We start from the raw sequence: 11,584 nt of genomic DNA on the forward strand, positions 1-11,584 counted from the left end.
GTCTGGATAGTCCGCTCTGACTGTCCGTCAGTCTGAGGATGATATGCAGTACTCAAATGCAATCGAGTACCAAGAGCTTGTTGCAAGCTGTGCCAAAAGTGCGATGTAAATCTAGGGTCTCGATCTGAAACGATAGATTTAGGCACACCATGTAATCTTACCACTTCTCTGACATAAATCTCTGCCATCTGATTGTGTCTGTATGTCATTCTGTACGGAATAAAACATGCTGATTTCGTCAATCTGTTGATAACTACCCAAACAGCATCACAACCTCTGGATGAACGTGGTATCTTCGTTACGAAATCCATAGAAATATGATCCCACTTCCATTCTGGAATAGGTAAGCTATGCAATAAACCACCTGGTTTCTTTCTTTCAGCCTTTACCTGCTAGCAATTCAGACAACGAGATACAAACTCTGTAACATCAGATTTCATCTGTTTCCACCAATACTGAGTTTTCAAATCATTGTACATTTTTCTGCCACCAGGATGAACACTGTATCTGCTACAATGAGCTTCTTTCAAAATTTGCTATCTCAAATCTGAAATATCTGGAACAACAAGCCTGTTATTCACATATAAAACGCCATCTACACTAACCTTGTATTCAAACTGATGCCCTGATCTGACCATGTCAACAGACTTCTGAATACTCTGATCATTCTTTTGTGCTTCTTTGATTCTGACTAACAATTCTGGTTCAGCTTGAAGTGCACAAATTCTGATAGACTTCATATCTGTTTTAAATATCAATCCAGAAACACAGCAATCTTCTACCAATTTAGTGATACCTATCGTAGATAAGGATAAGACACATACCTTTCTACTCAAGGCATCTGCAGCTGCATTGGACTTTCCCGGATAATATTTAATCTCACAATCAAAATCTTTCAGTAAATCTAGCCATCTTCGTTGCCTCATATTCAGCTCAGACTGTGAAAATAGATATTTCAAACTTTTATGGTCAGAATAAATCTCAAATTTCTCACCGTATAGATAATGTCGCCATATCTTCAATGCAAATACGATGGCTGCAAGTTCCAGGTCATGGATAGGATATCTGGTCTCGTGTAGTTTCAGCTGTCTCGAGGCATAAGCAATAACATGTCCTCGCTGCATAAGTACACAACCTAATCCCCTGTGAGAAGCATCACAATATACAGTAAAATCACCAGCACCTGAAGGAATAGTCAAGACTGGTGCACTCGTCAATCTCTTCTTCAACTCAAGGAAACTGGCTTCACATGCTTCAGTCCAGACATACGGTGCATTTTTCTGAGTCAACTGAGTAATAGGCTTGGCAATACTGGAGAAATCTTTAATAAATCTGCGATAATAACCTGCTAAGCCCATAAAACTCCGTATCTCTGGTACAGATGTCGGTCTAGGCCAACTGATCACCGCTTCAACTTTGCTAGGATCAACAGAAATCCCATCTCCGGATATAATATGCCCAAGGAAGACCACTTTCTTCAACCAGAATTCACACTTTGACAGTTTGGCATACAACTTTTCTGTTCTCAAAGTCTTTAAAATAATTCTGAGATGCTCGGCATGATCACACAGATTCTTAGAATAAATCAGAATATCGTCAATAAAAATAATAACAAAGTCATCGAGATATTTCTGAAATACTCTATTCATAAGACCCATAAATACTGCTGGAGCATTCGTCAGCCCAAACGGCATAACGATAAACTCAAAATGACCATACCTCGTTCTAAATGCGGTCTTCGGTATATCTTCATCCCGAACTCTCAACTGATGATATCCAGATCGTAAATCAATCTTGGAATACACTGAGGAACCCTGCAACTGGTCAAACAAATCATCTATTCTAGGCAATGGATATTTATTCTTTACCGTCGCCTTGTTCAATTGCCGGTAGTCAATGCAAAGTCTCATTGAACCGTCTTTCTTTCGTACAAATAGAACCGGAGCGCCCCAGGGTGAAACACTTGGTCTAATGTACCCTTTTGCTAAAAGATCTTCAAGCTGTTCTTTTAATTCTTTCAACTCTATTGGTGCCATTCTGTAAGGTGCTTTAGAAATCGGTAATGTACCTGGCATCAATTCAATACTGAAGTCTATCTCCCGAGCTGGAGGTAATCCTGGAATTTCATCTGGAAAGACATCAGCAAACTCACTAACCACTGGCGGATCTGCCAATTCTGGGCTAGTTTTCAACACATCTACTGCATAAACAAGGAATCCCTCTTCCCCTTTCTGCAATAAACTAGTCATAGATAGAACTGATATCAAAGGTATTCGAGATCTCGAACCTTTACCATAGAATTTCCATTCCCCTGCCATTTCTGGTCTGAATCTCACAACTTTCTGAAAACAGTCTACGGTAGCCCTGTACTTGGTTAACATATCGATTCCGATAATGCAATCAAAGTCTGACAACCCAAGCACAATACAGTCTATCTCTATCACATTATCTTCAAACTGTAGTATACAATTTCTGACAGATTTTACTGATACTATACCGCTCCCCAAAGGTGAAGATATAGATACTACAGCAGATAATGACTCAACAGGCAATGCATGTAATATAGCAAATTGTTCAGATATAAACGTATGGGATGCACCTGTATCTATGAGCACATAAGCAGGATAACCACAAAGAGTACAGTTACCTGCTATAACATCGTTAGGTGCTGCCTGAGCATGCTCTTCAGTCAAGGCAAAGACTCGAGCTTGTTGTCTTGGAGGTTGATTCGTTGCTTGACTACCTCCTGCTCTATTCTGTTGCTGAGGCTGTGGCTGGAAGGAGTGTACAGTAGATGCTTGCCTTTCAGGCTGAGCCACTGATCGTGATGACCCCGCACCTTGAGACCTCACAAGACCACGCTGTGGACACACCTTGGCAAAATGTCCTGGCTGATGGCATATGTTGCAATTCCCAGACACACCTCTGCACTGATCACTAGGATGTCTTCCTCCACATTTGTTGCAATACATTCCTGTATAGCCTGAACCTTGTCCAGCACTGCTCTGTCTTGGCCCACTAGAGCTGGATGAACCACTGCCTGACTTCTTAAACTGCTTTCCTTTTGCTTTCAGATAATCTTTCTTACCACCGCTGCTGCTACCTCCCTCGAATCTAGGAAATGATTGTTGAAATTGAGCTTGGGGTTGTGATTGTCGTTGAGACTGTGCAACATACGATGCTCCTCGTTGTTTAATCAAACCAGTCTCCGCTCCCTTTGCTCTATCAAGTGCATCAGCAAAGTTATTCGGCCTCCCAGAGTTCACAAGGGTAAAGACATCTGGATTCAGTCCATTGATGAACTGATCAGCTTTGGCCTCCTCACTTCCAGCTACATGTGGAGAAAACTTTAGTAATGTAGAGAACTTGGCAACGTACTCTTCTATATTCAGATTCCCCTGTTTCAGATTTGCAAACTCTGCACCCTTGTCCTTTCTGTACGACACTGGAAAGAAACGTTGATAAAATTCTTTTGTAAATACTTTCCAAGTGATAGCTGTACCTCGATTTTCAAGAGCTCTCTTGGTTGTTATCCACCAACTCTTGGCAACCTCGTGTAGTTGGTGCCCAATCAATCTGACTCTTCTGTCATCTGCATAATCTAGGGAATCAAAAAACATTTCCATATCCTCTAACCATCCTTCACATTCAATTGAGTTCTCGGTTCCTTTCAAGGTAGGCGGCTTGAAGGATTGAAATATTTTCAATAAAGTCTCCATAGGTGTTGCTGTAACATCCATTGGATCATTGGATGTACTACCCTGTTCTGGTCTAGGAGCTTTTGTGGCCTGTGGTACATCTGCCTGTTCTGGTGGAGGAACGACCAATGTCTGTCTAGTAACCGGCGCTTGACGAGGAGTCATATCTGATATTCAAAAGGATTAGCACACAAAAGTATCAATATATCAGACTCACCCATTCTGTTTCAGTCCCCCTCTGATTAGCATTTTCATGCCTTCTCTAGAGATCAAGTTCTGATCCAAAACCGGTTCAAATTCATTCTCAAATAATACATACTTGATAAAGCAATAAATCATGCTTATAAAATCAATACACATAATCATGTGATCAATTTAATCTAAAACATTAAATCATGCAAGCAAAATCAATCAATCAAGAGGACTCGATCTACCCCGCTCGCTTATCTCTAATCAGTCCAGAACTTACGCTATGATACCACCTGTTGTGGGGACCTCGGGTGCTAATCTCATCTTATAGGGCGATTAATAACAAGAAATATTCAATCAGAATATTAATCTGCTTAAAAATCAAATAAATAATACAGGACATTTGGCGACGCAAAACCATACATTTGGCGACGCAAAAACACGTCGCAAAAGATCAACAAATTTTTTTTTTTTTTTTTAGTAGACCTTGACGCGCGGGCGCGCCTCATGTGGCGCGGGCGCGCATAGAGCTCGGTCCAAGGCACCCAAGGTGCCTTGGTTAGGCGCGGCCGCGCCTCTGGGCTGGGCGGGCGCGCCTGGCCCTCTGATTTGCCTTTCAAACAGCTGAAAAATGATGTCTTTGTCCCTGTTTTGATTCTCAAACATTGACAAACACATATAACATGAATTTAACATCAAAATCTAGATGAAAACATGCAAATCCATGAACTAATCAAGTAACTAAACATGGAACTTGACATACAACCATAAGATCTTACATACTCTTGTTCTTGACAACATACATATCTATATGCTCAAATGTTCTTATTCTTGTCATTCATACAAGTCTTTATATGCAAGTGTTTATAACAAAACATAGACAAGATCTAAATACAAAGGTTGACATCAACTCTACTGCATAAACCCGAGTTCACCACATGCTACTCTTGCTCTCGTTCTTCTTACAACCTTCTTTGTCATGTGCTCGCCCCATCTATTCCCATGCACACATACAAACATAGAAATAGTCGGATATCTCCGGTGAGAATTGAATCCTAGTATAAAACAACTATATCATGCATATCTTAAAGTTTAAGGAAACACTCATATAAACATCTCAACAAGCATTAAACCAATCTATAACAATGCATGACTTAAAAATCTGCTATCAAATTCTTTATCGGTTCTTGGGATCCCGGGGAATAAGAACACAACAAATCTCCCACCTACTCTCCCTTTCGGGGTGGCGTTGAGCTCTTTTCCCGGACTTTGGCATACTATATCAAGTTTCTAACCATAGGAGTTGATCTATCTCCTAGGTTCCTTTATATATATCCAAACATCCGTATTCTTTTGGCGAATCTGCCATTTCAAATCTCAAAGGGTTGTTGGCTCAAGATGAATGCATCAAAATCTAGAAGCATAAGAGTAAAAGCCAACTAATAACAAGCTAAGTCAAACAAGCAAGTAAATGTGCAAATACAACACATATAAGCACATAGTATGTGGTTTTGGAAAGGGCATTCAAGCAAAATCTCTTGAATGTACAAGACCTTATTCAAAGGTTGTCTTATACCTTTCAGACTTGGTTTCAAAGCTCTTCCAATCTGATATAGCTGCACAACAAGAACACAATCAAAATCTGCTCATTCTCTTCTCAATCTTCAAGGCTAACAAGTCACAAACCTTGTTCTTCCGTCGATTGGTTTCGAAGTCGTGATTCTTAACTTGAAGGCCCCTGTTTTCAATCTGAAAATACATCAAACATGTCTAAGAACATCAGCAAGAACTCACATCATACTCAGCTCAAACAATCTAGACTCAAACTTGATCATTTTTCAAACCGACGGCGTAACGGTATGGAATCGGTAACCGAAACTGAAATCCAACCAATCTATCATTCATATCTACTTCAATACATGATATACCAGCCAAAATACATCAATAAACCAGCATATCAGCAGCTACCATTTCGAAATATATGCTGAAAAATTCATAAGAAATAGAAACGGCATCCAATCTTCGACCCGATTGCGATAATACAACACATAGAATCTCAAGAACACATATTCATACTCAAATTCTGAGTTCCTTATCATCTCAATTTCGAAATATGCTGAATCATAAAGATACTTACACCAAATTGAAGCTCGTCTTTCATGGATCGCAGAAAATCGACCGGACGAATCTTGAGATATCTTGGTTTGAAGATGAAATCTCAACAAAAAAATGAAGTCTCGGTTTTCTCAATTGAAGAAGATGAAAATCTGATGATTTCATACACAATACATGTGAATATGCATATGTAGACAAGTGTCCCACTCAAAATGTCAAAATTGCACTTTGTCCCCTCATCTCTTCACTATTTGCAAATTGACCCTTGAAACTTCTTTTTAATTCAATTTCAATCCTAAATAATTTAAGAATATTAGAATTTAAATCTAAACTCCAAAAATTCTCAAATTAAATATTCTCGGATTAAAATTAAATAATCTCGGGCCTTACAATTCTCCCCCTCTAAGATATGATTTCGTCCTCGAAATCTCATGCAATCTGTACGCATATAAGAGAAAGAAATAACAGAAATACTGAAGAAGACTCACATCAGTGAAATGGTCTGGAAAGCGTTGTTTCATATCTGATTCGACTTCCCAAGTTGCTTCTTCAACTCCATGTCTACTCCACTGAACTTTCACGAGAGGAATAGTCTTGTTTCTGAGTTGTTTCTCTTTCTGATCAAGTATTCGTATCGGCTTCTCAAAGTAACTCAGAGTCTCATCTAATTCTGCTTCATCTGGCTGGAGAACATGAGAAATATCAGGCTGATACTTTCGCAGCATAGAAACATGAAAGACATCATGTATTCCAGAAAGAGCTGAAGGAAGAGCAAGTCTATAAGCAAGATTGCCTAGCTTCTCAAGAATTTCGTAAGGACCGATAAATCGTGGAGATAACTTCCCTCTCTTGCCAAATCTGACAGTGCCTCTGAAAGGTGAAATCTTCAAGAATACTCTGTCCCCCTGTTCAAAACACAAAGGCCTGCGTCTGACATCTGCATATTTGGCTTGTCGATCTTGTGCTGTTTTCATTATTTTCTGAATCAGTCTTACTTTCTCGGTCATCTCTCGGATCATATCTGGCCCAATATCAGGTGTCTCTGAAATATCATCCCAATAAAGAGGAGATCTGCATTTCTTTCCGTACAATGCTTCAAATGGAGCCATCTCAATACTAGTCTGGTAGCTGTTATTGTATGAGAACTCCACAAGTGGTAATGAATCTTGCCAACTAGTGCCAAAATCTAGCACTACAGCTCTAAGCATATCCTCGAGTGTCTGGATAGTCCGCTCTGACTGTCCGTCAGTATGAGGATGATATGCAGTACTCAAATGCAATCGAGTACCAAGAGCTTGTTGCAAGCTGTGCCAAAAGTGCGATGTAAATCTAGGGTCTCGATCTGAAACGATAGATTTAGGCACACCATGTAATCTTACCACTTCTCTGACATAAATCTCTGCCATCTGATTGTGTCTGTATGTCATTCTGTACGGAATAAAACATGCTGATTTCGTCAATCTGTCGATAACTACCCAAACAGCATCACAACCTCTGGATGAACGTGGTAGCTTCGTTACGAAATCCATAGAAATATGATCCCACTTCCATTCTGGAATAGGTAAGCTATGCAATAAACCACCTGGTTTCTTTCTTTCAGCCTTTACCTGCTAGCAATTCAGACAACGAGATACAAACTCTGTAACATCAGATTTCATCTGTTTCCACCAATACTGAGTTTTCAAATCATTGTACATTTTTCTGCCACCAGGATGAACACTGTATCTGCTACAATGAGCTTCTTTCAAAATTTGCTGTCTCAAATCTGAAATATCTGGAACAACAAGCCTGCTATTCACATATAAAACTCCATCTACACTAACCTTGTATTCAGACTGATGCCCTGATCTGACCATGTCAACAGACTTCTGAATACTCTGATCATTCTTTTGTGCTTCTTTGATTCTGACTAACAATTCTGGTTCAGCTTGAAGTGCACAAATTCTGATAGACTTCATATCTGTTTTAAATATCAATCCAGAAACACAGCAATCTTCTACCAATTTAGTGATACCTATCGTAGATAAGGATAAGACACATACCTTTCTACTCAAGGCATCTGCAGCTGCATTGGACTTTCCCGAATAATATTTAATCTCACAATCAAAATCTTTCAGTAAATCTAGCCATCTTCGTTGCCTCATATTCAGCTCAGACTGTGAAAATAGATATTTCAAACTTTTATGGTCAGAATAAATCTCAAATTTCTCACCGTATAGATAATGTCGCCATATCTTCAATGCAAATACGATGGCTGCAAGTTCCAGGTCATGGATAGGTGATGAAACTTAAAATTTGTAATTATTTATATGTTAAAAAGTGTGTTTTAAAATTTAAGTTTAATTAAAATTATGAAGTTGTATTATTTTAGTGTTATGTGTTTATATTTAAATGTTTTACTAAAATGTTGTATTTTACGGTTTGCGCAGGTTTGGTAAAAATAAAATTACTCAAGCTACAGAGGTCATAATGGAGTAATCTCAAAACCTGTAGAATCACAAAAGAGACATCTTCAACTTTGTAGAAGACAAAAAATTCCAAAAACTTCATTAAGATGATCAAAATAATCAAACATCAAAATGAAGATAGATTTATTTTTACTATGACCAGCTTGGAGTAAAAATATCATAAGTATTTCATATTTTATCCAAAAGGGGTGAATGAGTTGTCCAAACACATCTACACAAAATATCCTACGTGTTCTATGTTGAAAAGAAAGGCTGAATCGGTGGTCTAAGGAATCAAACATGCCAATTAAAGTTGGGTCATGGTATTGACATTCAAGGAGACAAGCACCCACCAACTTTACTATTTCACATTTAATGAGCCTTGGACTCTTGCTCTCATTTGGCCTATAAATAGATGTGTTGTATAAGCTTTGTAGTGTGCAAGAGTGTAGAGAATTCTTCATTTGTAAAATAAATATTGTGTGTGTGAGAATAAAAGTTTGAGTGTGCAAGTTTCTCAAGTTCAAGTATGAAATTTCTTTTATCTTTATTCTTGAGTTTCATGTTCATGGAAAGCTAAATCTTTTTATGTCAAGGTGAAAAGGTTTCATTGTTGGTCAAGTAAGATTGTCTATATTTTGTATATTCTTTTCTTTTCTATTTTTATTTTTACTAATTGATCTTTATTTGTAGGTATAATTTTGGATGATTTGTTGTTATCTATTTACATCAAATGCTTGGTACCTTGAATGTGGTTATCTTGATTTGTTGTCAAATATGATACAATAAATACTACAATAATTATATACTATAAATATATGTATCTATTTATAATAAAGTCATATATATTATTTAGACGATAGCGTGACACTGTCGGTTGTTCTAAATAATATATTGTGATTTGAACTAACATTTACTTTCTCGCATCTAACTTTTACTTTATCGCAACTAACATTTACTTTTCCGCAACTAACATTTACTTTATCGCATCTAACATAAAGTCATATATTTTATTTAGACGATAGCGTGGCTCTGCCGGTTGTTCTAAATAAAATATTGTGATTTGATCTAACATTTACTTTTATGTCAATTTATATTTATGCATTTATATATATATTATGGGTACCATGTATTAAATATCAGTTGATATTAATATAGTGGGAACTATATTATATGATATACTTGTTTAAATATTTAATTGTTCTTTTTATGTTTATATTTATTCATCTATATATATATTATGGGTACCATGTATTAAATATCGGTTAATCTGATATTAATATAGTGGGAACTATATTATATGATATACTTGTTTAAATATTTCATTGTTCTTTTATGTTTATTTTTATTTTAGTTTCTTTTATTTATTTTTATTAAGCAATCTTAAATAAACCAACAATGAACCTTTGAAACCTTGACAATTTTATAATTTGTGTATTTGAAGTTTTATAATAATATTTTCATCTATAATATATTATTGCTAAAATTAAACTTACAACATCCTCTCCGTGGATCGATCTCGTACTCACGAGTATATTACTTGCAGACAACCTACACTTGGGTGAATTACAATTTAAGTTGTAGCAAGTTTTTGGCGCCGTTGCCGGGGAGGTATAAATTAAGTTTAATTTTGTTATTATGTAAATAGTATGTTGTTTTTAATTGTATGATTGTTTGGAGTCGTAAACAAAGTGGTAGACTTGTTCGAGTAACTGAAAATATTTTAAACATGGACGATAATTCTAATAATCAAGATGATAATAATAATAATAATAATCATCAAGAACATGAACAACCAAGAACACTTAGGCACCATATGAATCCAATAAGAACTAGTACACCATCTTGTTTAGTTTTTCCTTTTGATGCATCTAATTTCAATTTTAAGCCACAAGTCATTCAACTTTTACCAAATTTTCATGGCTTAGATTCTGAAAATCCATATTTGCATTTAAGAGAATTTGAGGAGGTTTGCAACACTTATAATGATCAAAATTGTAGCATGGATACTGTTCGATTAAAGCTTTTCCCTTTTTCCTTAAAAGATAAAGCTAAAACATGGTTGCAAAATTTGAGATCAAGTTCAATAAGATCATGGGAAGAAATGCAACAACAATTTCTAAAAAAGTTTTTTCCTTCCCATAGAACAAACTCTTTTAAAAGACAAATTACAACTTTTTCTCAAAAACAAGGGGAAACATTTTATCAATGTTGGGATAGATATAAAGAGTTACTTAATACATGCCCACATCATGGTTTTGAAATATGGAGAATAGTTTCTCACTTTTATGAAGGTTTAATACCTAAAGATAGGCAAATGATAGAATTCATGTGTAATGGAACTTTTGAAGATAAAAACCCAAATGAAGCTATGGAATATTTGGAGTCATTAGCAGAAAATGCTCAAAATTGGGATAATATAGGCTCAATTGAACCACCAAGTAAAACCAATAATTCAACAAATGGGGGTGGTATTTATCATCTTAAAGATGATGTAGATGTTCAAGCTAAACTTGCATCTTTAGCAAGAAAAATCGAGTCATTAGAAATGAAAAAGAGTGATCAATTAAAAAGTGTTCAAGAAATTGTTTGTCATATATGTGACACACATGATCATCTTACAAAAAATTGTCCTACTTTGCCTTCATTTAAAGAATGTCTCCATGAACAAGCCAATTATGTTAACAATTTTAAAAAACCAACATTAGATCCTTTTTCACAAACATACAATCCTGGTTGGAGAAATCATCCCAATTTTAGTTGGAGGAACGATAATAATGCACAACCTTCACAACAACCTCTTCAAAATAACCAAAATCATCAAGGTTATGCTCCTTATATCCCACCTCCAAGAAAAAATTTTGAAGATGAAATTCATGCATACATTCAAAAGCAAGAGTCTATCAATATTCAAAACATTCAATCTATGAATGATTTGAAAGAAACTCTTGCAAAATTTGCATCTGCACTTAATATTCATGAAAAAGGAAAATTTCCATCTCAACCACAACCTAATCCTAAAAATCAAAATCAAGAAAAATTTGATCAAGTAAAATCTGTTATTACTCTTAGAAGTGGTAAAATAGTTAATGATCCATATAGTGATGAAAACAAAGATCAATTAAACTCAAAGAG

General features: G+C 36.3%; 1 non-coding gene across 1 annotated transcript; it reads right to left on the minus strand.

Moving 5' to 3' along the window:
- Positions 1-10,597: 10,597 nt before the first annotated feature.
- Positions 10,598-10,708, minus strand: LOC140876862 (small nucleolar RNA R71). The gene has a single exon (XR_012149093.1). It is a non-coding gene; the product is annotated as a small nucleolar RNA R71 (small nucleolar RNA).
- Positions 10,709-11,584: the final 876 nt, after the last annotated feature.

The sequence above is a fragment of the Henckelia pumila genome, chromosome 1, assembly GCF_033568475.1.
Source record: "Henckelia pumila isolate YLH828 chromosome 1, ASM3356847v2, whole genome shotgun sequence".
NCBI classification, from domain to species: domain Eukaryota; kingdom Viridiplantae; phylum Streptophyta; class Magnoliopsida; order Lamiales; family Gesneriaceae; genus Henckelia; species Henckelia pumila.